The sequence below is a fragment of the Galleria mellonella genome, unplaced genomic scaffold (genome assembly GCF_026898425.1).
Source record: "Galleria mellonella isolate WM207_F2 unplaced genomic scaffold, CSIRO_AGI_GalMel_v1 utg87, whole genome shotgun sequence".
NCBI classification, from domain to species: Eukaryota; Metazoa; Arthropoda; class Insecta; order Lepidoptera; family Pyralidae; genus Galleria; species Galleria mellonella.
This window is the reverse complement of record NW_026442166.1, coordinates 1,517,510-1,526,360: the sequence shown is the minus strand read 5'-3', so window position 1 is coordinate 1,526,360 and position 8,851 is coordinate 1,517,510.

Genomic DNA, 8,851 nt, shown 5'->3' with positions numbered 1-8,851 from the left:
AGAACCTTTTGCCAATTGTTTATTTCATGTATTTTTATTTCTATATAAAGACACCAATATTCTTTACTAATATAGCATAGAAAAACAGATATTCTTTAATGTTTACCAATTTGTTTGTCAAATCTGGGCTTTAGTAATAGAAACTACGTATTATCTGACTGTTAACTGGTAACTTTGGCTAAAGTTAAAGCCACAATACCATATCAATTCAATTTGTTATATTTCTCGTATTTTATCCAGGCTATCAAAGTGTACTGTAAATGCGGAACTTTAAGTACAATTATTCATTCTTCATACCCTTTAAACTTCGTTACTTCACCTTCCTCCCCCCCCCCCCCTTCCCCTTTACAGTTATCTTTAGGCAATAAAATAATTGAGAGCATTAATTTTAACAATGTAAGAAATAGAAGTGCATCTCAGTATTCGCCTCTAGGTATTTTGTACAGAAAAATTTAATGTAAAAATAATTTGTACTTTGTACGAATCTTACAATACTATAGGAGCTACACTGTAGCTTCTTTTGTTTGCAATCAACCTTTTTTTTTATTATTAACATATAAGTATTATCTCCTCTTCTCAGCTTCGTGTATAATGTAGTATATCTTTTATATGTTTAAGTATATTTTTTATTTATACAATAAGTTAAATAATGTAACCCATTCTTGAAGACCACTTACTATATGAATGCTTAAATAGATTATAAACAAAAAAAAAAGATATAGAATTATATCAATTATTTGTTGAGGTTCGTAAAATGAAAATTAATATTTAAAATTTAAGAAACATTATTTACATTATTTGTAATTGTTATTATTAGTGTGTGTTTTAGTGCAATAAAGAATAATAATAAACATCTTTTATGTTTTGTTTGGGTGTTTACAGAAATAGAAATGAAGCTGTCTATCAGCTCGTATGTACGTACAGAGTAAAAAAGAAGCTGTCGCGTCGCGTGTAACTATTTTTCGGATCTGATATAGGCGTTTTACATAAAAATTGCACGCGATTTTATATTATTACGCGCTTAATAAGTTCATTCAAGCTATGACAATCTCTACAAATAAAAGCAGAATAAATAATATAAGAATAAAGTAAATTGCAGTGTTTTAACCCTTAAAAACCTGATTTTTTTAAATCAAATTAAAAATATATATAAGTGTACCCTGTACTGTTTTTAATAATGGGGAAAAATAGTAAAAAAATCAAGACGATATTTTTATATATTTATTTAAAAAAAAAAATATTTGGTAACATGTAAACAGCCAAATGATAAAATAAAATCGATTTTAGGCGCCCAATGCGATTTATAACCCCGGTATCAAATTTGAAACTTCAGGTATTTAAGGGTTAAGTAATTTTCAAGATGCTTATTACATACGTACTTGGGTACCTTCATTTTTAGTAGATTAATTATAAACCTTGTCGAATGGGAAAATTAAGTGTTAAAAGATTACGTAACATTTTTTTAAACCAACATTACCTTCATTATTATAATCATTTATTCAGTGATTGCTGACCAGTTGAACGTGTAATATTGGTGTTGATGATTTTTTCATAAACCCACTTATTTATTGTCAAATAGCATATCGTCATTGCATAATGAACTACACACACACACACACACACACACACACACCGCTAATATCATACTGGTGTTGATTGATATTACCTTATCATGATAATGATCACTAAGCAGGCATTAACAAGGAGTTGCATTTAACTCAATTACGTAGACACGTACAACTACGTGTACACGTACATTCCAACGTGACGAATGTTTGGAAGCGACGGAATGAAAACTGTACTACTATAAGTGATATGCGTATGCGCATGGCGGGTCAAGGGAAATACCGACAACGGCGGCGTCGATGCATCAAAGGTTAAATCCACGACGCTGAAAGTAATTTATTGGCATTATGATAAATACCTATTACTATTATATTATACAGGTATATATTATTATTCAGCTGTTCTTTTTTCAAAATATTGTTTTTGGTAATATAAAGATATTTTATAATATAGAGTTCCAATAATCAATGAATACTAACATCAGTTTTAAGGAATGGGTTATATTAATTAACATACGGTATATATTTATTTCTGTATCTATGTAAATATAAATATTTACCTTAAAGTTTGAAGACGAAAGCGTCTAACCAGTGCGTGTTGCCAGTGATGACTTATGGAATCGAAACATGGCCTTACACCAATGCCCGTATTTAGAGGTTACAAATTACTCGGCGAGCTATGGAGAGGGCTATGCTCGGAGTTCCTTTGCGTGACAATCCAAAATGAGGATATCCGCAAAAGAATCAAAGTGACCGATATAGGCCGAAGGGTATGGAACCTGAATTGGGAATTGGCTACATTGCTCGAATAACCATCAACCGATGGGGAAGAAAGGTTCTTGAGTGGCGATACCGTACGGGCAAACATAGTGTAGGCCGAGCTCCCTACTAGATGGAGTAACGACTTCAAATGCATTGCAGGAAGTCAGTGGATGCAGGTGGCTTCGGACCGTTGTGGCAGTCTATGGCGGAGGCTTATATGAATATAAGTAGTGAAAAGAAAATAGCTGAGATGATGTTGATATATTTATCTCTGTATCTATGTAAATATTAGTATGTATGTATATGTGTATCAATTAATACTATTACCACATTCGAGCATTCTGTCATTTCTCTAAGGTTAACTGGGAGAAAATTCTTTTAGCATTAAGTCCGCCTTGTACACATGTCCTGTACTAAAGAATAGATAAACATATATAAATAGATAAATATCTCTTAAAGTAGGTACTTTTTCCTTGATTATATCTAAATTGTACACTTTGCCAAAGTTACCCAAGGTTTTTATTTTAATAAATCATAAATAGGAAGTAAACTAAGTGTGAACACCTTCAAAAGTCCTGTTGATTTTGTTTAGAATTTTATCAACAAGGCCATATCGTGTGTGAATAGACTGTAAAGTCATGTTAGAATTGGCAGTTTGATTGTTGCAATATATTATTTTTACGTAACGTGAGATGTGTAAAAAACTTTACTTGTTCAAATAAAAAAGAATTGTACAAGATTTTAAGCAAATTTGTTTTTTTACAATTTCAGACAGCTATTCGAATAGGTTTCGTATCAATAAAGGGGGCACAGTCACAATGGTTACAGATATATTTATTTGTGCAAACTAATTCAACTGTGCAAACTTGTGCAAATATACTCAAGTTTGCGCAAAATTGTGCAAGTGATGTCTTGCACAAATAAAGAACGTGATTGTTAAATTATGCATATGTATAGTTGAATATTATTAAGTCTGAATGTATGTAAAATATTTTATTGATTGAGGTTTATAAAATCGCGTTCACAATGTGGTTTATTTGTAATTATATTCTATGACCTTGACATCTCATACACAAATTGTCCTTCTAGTCTGTACGGTCCTCTATTTGATTTATATAGGCAATTTGACTAATTTAATTATTAGTGACAATATCGGTTTATAAATTAATAATATTCTCTTTGACCAAAGACAATGGAATGCGAATTTTTTTGTCTATATTTTAAAAATGCATACCATAGTGTAATTTGAATACAGTTCATATGTAGTTCGATAATTGTTGCCTGTTGTTTCTGACGATAGTTATTTGAATTATTTGACATGTTGTTTATGGTTTATGGAATATAATGAACAGATTATATAACTGCAAGTGAACTGTACATCGAAGCTAAATTTGAAATATTGCAAAACATATTGTTGTATTGTAAATACGTTATTTAGTATATGTACATAGAATATTATGTAATTAAAATAGTCAAATTGGTTTATAAAGTAATATAATAAAAATAGAAACTCGCTATTGTCTCGTATTTAGTATAGGTTGAAAACTATAGGTTTTGATTTTTGCTTATTTTAATAAAGCTTAACAATAAGGTTGTATGTTATTTTGTCTCTGATTAGGAATTGTGGTTTCAAAAAATCTTCCAATTGGAAATTTTTAATATTAATTAGAAAAATTACCCCCCGACACGATTTTTAGTCTATTATTTATGTTGTTAATAACTTGTTAGGTGGCAATATGTTTTGTAAGTATCGTTTCGCAAATTACAGATTTTTCGTTTTAAAAATCTTTGTGTATTTAAATATCAGAATAGTAATTTTTTTTAAAGTTTTGTGTTGCCAGTTTTTCTTCATTCATTATTTAAATATAGCAACAAACCGCAGCAAAAGATCCATAAATTGGTGATAGTGAATGATAAAAATTTAACTAAAATCAGCAAAAGTTGTTACGGACGTTGAGAGATTAGAAATTAACTTTTTTATTGAAATTATTCTCACGCAAAATTGTTCAAGATTTAGAATTATGATAAAATGTGTCATCTATTGGTGAATGACAGTAACCGCCCATCTTCACTCGCTTTAAGGGTTTTGTAACAATATTTTGCACCGAACTCTTGTCATCAGAGGGCGCCATAATAACAGTACAAAGTGTAAAACAATGATAAATCGGGACGCTAAATGTGTCCGATGAACGACTAGTAGAAATGAGTTCTTGAGACTGGTGATAACACAAGGAATCTGCAATTTTTCTGTCTAAAGGGGTTCTTTTGTTCCAATGGGAAATAAAAAACAAGCTTCGGAGATTACACAATATTACGCAAGGATTACTTTTATTTATTTTTGTAATATAGGCATGTGTGAGCGTCACAGATATTTTCAATACCGGTTTCCTAGTGTTTAATAAACATATTTTGTATTGCCCGCAGTGATTCTATAGTATTTAATATTTAAAAATTGAGAATAATACAAGGATTATAAGGAAAATGGAATAATTTATTATCTAATCTTTATTATTGAGAAAGGGTCTGGATAATTATCAGGAATTCAGTTATACCTAGTATTTACGAAACAATCTTTTATTTAACTTTTTATTTAACAAAAAAAATTTTATATATATTTTAATGAGGCGACATTTATTGTAGCTATAGATCTAGATGGCGGAGTACCAATGAATGATGATAGGTGAGAATTAAGTCAAGTTAATTGGCAATTCGTGATGAATTCACTAAGAATCAACCACGACGGTTTCCAGCAGGATTTAACGCCGTGCTTTCACCTGACAGGGCACTAATTACCTACCTACAAACATTTAACCCTTTAACTGGTAGAAGCAATTTTGTGTCTCGGAAAATTAAAAACTCGTTTTTTGGGTTTAATGTGGGTTCTTTAATAACTTTTATTAAAGAAAAAAAATATTCATATTTAGTGGAAGAAAAAAACATAGTGGCAATATCCTTGCTAACACCAGTATGGTATTGGTGCTACAAAGTGGAAAAAATCATAAAAATGTTGGTGGCACACATTTTGCCACCACCAGTAAAAGGGTTAAAAGGCCGGCAACGCACAACAACTCTCGTAAATTGTATTTAACAATTGTTGTATAATAACTATCGTGAGTCATACTGTATTGTAATTATTTATGGGGATTCTCAAATTTTAAACCTGAGAAATGTCGACGTAATTATAATATACTTAACTAGTTTTTACTCGCGGCATCGTCCGCGTCACTGAGATATGTTCATCGGGATTCATGATTCGGGATAAAAGTAGTTTATATTCTTCATCCTATATATAGTCTGTGTATATCAACTTTCATAGTGATTGGTTAATGCGTTAAGGCGCTATAAGGTGACAAACAAACACTCTTTTACCATTATAATACTAGTGAAAACAGTATATGCAACATTCAAGCCTGAACCGAAAATTAGAGGATGGAAAAAGGCTACTTTTATCCCGATCAGTAAACATATTCCGGTTACGCGGACAAAGCCACAGGTAAAAGCTATTATACTTATAAAGTAAATACCAAGAATACTAGGTATCTGCAATACTGTTTGTTTTTAAACTTTTTAGGAACTTTCAATTGAAACGGGTCTTATGACCCGCATTACAACAGTTGCGTAGTGACCATTATTCTTGCAACAGGGTTGAAATATCGGGACGCTCAATATATAGATATCAGATATTACCCATCTCTATCTAAAAGTACATACTTGTAATCGGTGAATAAATTGATAAATGCGAAAGAGATGAAAGTGGCCTGTTATGGCATTATTTTACCGTCTACACCGACAAGACAGGCGTGTAAATTTATCTTGTATGACATTTGAAATATTTAACATAGTATTTTCTGTTTATTATTTTTATTCTAATTAAATCTAGCCCAAGTTTAGTAGGTTCTAGAGCTTATTTGGTGTCTATAATGGATTTCCATATGTAAGTCATTTATATAGCCTTACTTTGGCTATATAATTGGCTGAAGTATTCATACAAAAACTAAAAGTTCCTACTAAGTTATATGAATAAACTAGCGATCCGATCGGCTTTACACTTTTTTTTTTTTCAATAAAATACAGATCATGTTACTCGTTAATTATCTATCTTTGTATAGTTGAAAGAATGATTAAAATCGGTTGATTCTTTTTAAATTTATCTTTTTCAAACAAAAATCAAATCTTTATAATACGAGTTTAGATAAAAAAATTGTGCTATCGATTTATATTAATTAAAGTTGTGGCTAAAAGGTATCTTAAGTATACATACACTTCTTGCGCCAAATAGCTACCGTCTTTTTTCTTTTCTTCTCTACCCAAAGGTTTTCTGGAAGAGATTGCTTTACTGATAAGACCGCCTTTTGTAATTCATAAATGTATTTTTATCTCAGGTTATATAGATAGAGTATCGGGCATAAAAACGGGTCAATTTTTTGTCAGTTAATTGTCAAATTAGCTAACTCGTTTTTTTATGTGTTTTATATACTTACGCACATAATTTATTTCGACATATCTATATTTAATTAATAATTAAAATGAGTTTTTACGCATTAAATGATGCAAAAATTATGAAACAAAATAAATATAGAAGTTATAAAGGAATCAATCATAACTATTTATCACGCAAAATTGTATGAAAAAAGTTGACCCGCGTTTCTTGAATAATTTGTAGGTGACACTCTTTCTACATAATCTTAGATTTTTGTCTTTGTATTATTCTTTAAGCGGTTCAATAAAGAGTAAATAAATAAATAATATATCATTGTAGCATAGCGGGTTTCTATTTTGTTATAATTAGGTAGTATATGGATAAAAAATAAAGGACCACGCGTTACTTAATCGGCTTTTTGAAGTAGCCGTTACTGCTGACTTGTTGCATAATAATTAATATAGAGAGTGAGGGGCGGGGGGTATTTTGGTAGGGCAGACTACCAGTCACAGGGGGGAAGGGATTGTTAGTAATAAGGAGTTTAGTTCCCATTGCTATCAATATACCCTATCAGGTCGACCTCCACGCGGTGCCCCCTGGAAACTATCGTGACCAATTTATCATTGAATTCGTCACAATGGGCTAACTGACCTACCTGCTTTTTTATTCTCACCTATCATCTCTCACTGGTGCCCCGTCAGTGTATACTGATAATTTTATATATATATATATATATATATATATATATATATATATATATATATATATATATATATATATATATATATATATATATATATATATATATGTAGTAGAGAATGTAATATGGCATTAAGTTCGCCACTTGTACAAAGTTTTATTGTGCAATAAGGAATAAATAAATAAATGACGCCGGCGGGGTTATCATTCCATTATCATCCATTAAAACAATCCATGTATGTATATATATTAGGATGACATTTCGAGCGCCATATTTGAGTTACGCGGTGTCCTTGTATTTTTTTACGTCCTTACTAACAGTACTAAATTATACAAATGTATTATTTTAAGTAAACATGATCGATTCGACAGGACTTAAATATTTATTAAAGGTATTATTTCCTATATGCAACCGGTCTGGACTCTGGATGGTATGCGAATAAAGTTTGTAAATATATATAGCTTTTTCTTTTTTTTAAATTAATTTCTTTATGGTGATGAAATATGAATTGTCATCATACTGTTTACAGTCTAATGTTTCTAGAGCTTAAGACACGATTAGGGGTATTTTTTCCCCCATCGGTTGACAATTAGAAGTATGTTTTTTTTACAGGGAGCAAATGAGCATGCGCCTCACCTGATGGTAAGTAACTACCGCCACCCATGATCACCCACAACACCAACGGCATTGCAGGTGCGCTGCCGGCCTTTTAAAAAGGAATATGCTCTTTTCTAGAAGGTTATGTTGTCGTATCGGTTCAGTAATACTGCTGCTGGAAGTTGATTCCAAAGAGTGGTTGTGCGTGGAAAAAAGTGCCTTCAAAAACGCACGTTGGAGGACCGCCACTCGTCCAGATGGTTGGGATGAAATTTTACTTTATGGCGGGTTGTACGATGGTGAAAATCAGCAGCAGGTATCAATCCGAACGATTCCTTAGAGCACTTCCCATGATAAATTCGATAGAAGATGCACAGAGATGCAACATCTCTACGCAGTTTCAGCGGATCGAGTCGGACAGTAAGGCGCTGACTATCAATAATTCGAGCTGCCCGACTTTGAATGCGGTCTAACGGAAGGAGTTGGTACTGTGGCGCTCCTGCCCATAAGTGATTCCATATGCGGCCTGATTTGAGTTTTATACAGTTTCAGGCGGTATTCGGGCGTGAAATACCGTCTCACCCTATTGAGCACTCCTAACTTTTTGGAAGCTATCCTAGCTTTTTCCTCCAGATGACCGAAAAACTGGACGTCGCTAGATATATAGACGGCAAGAATCTCCAGACTCGACCAGCTGCAGGACGAGAGAGAGACCAGCCTTTTGCCACTTCACCCTGTTTATCCTTCGGCTTATGTCAGTAATTATGGTTGTTTTATGGATATTTTCATTTTGGATTCTGTCACGCA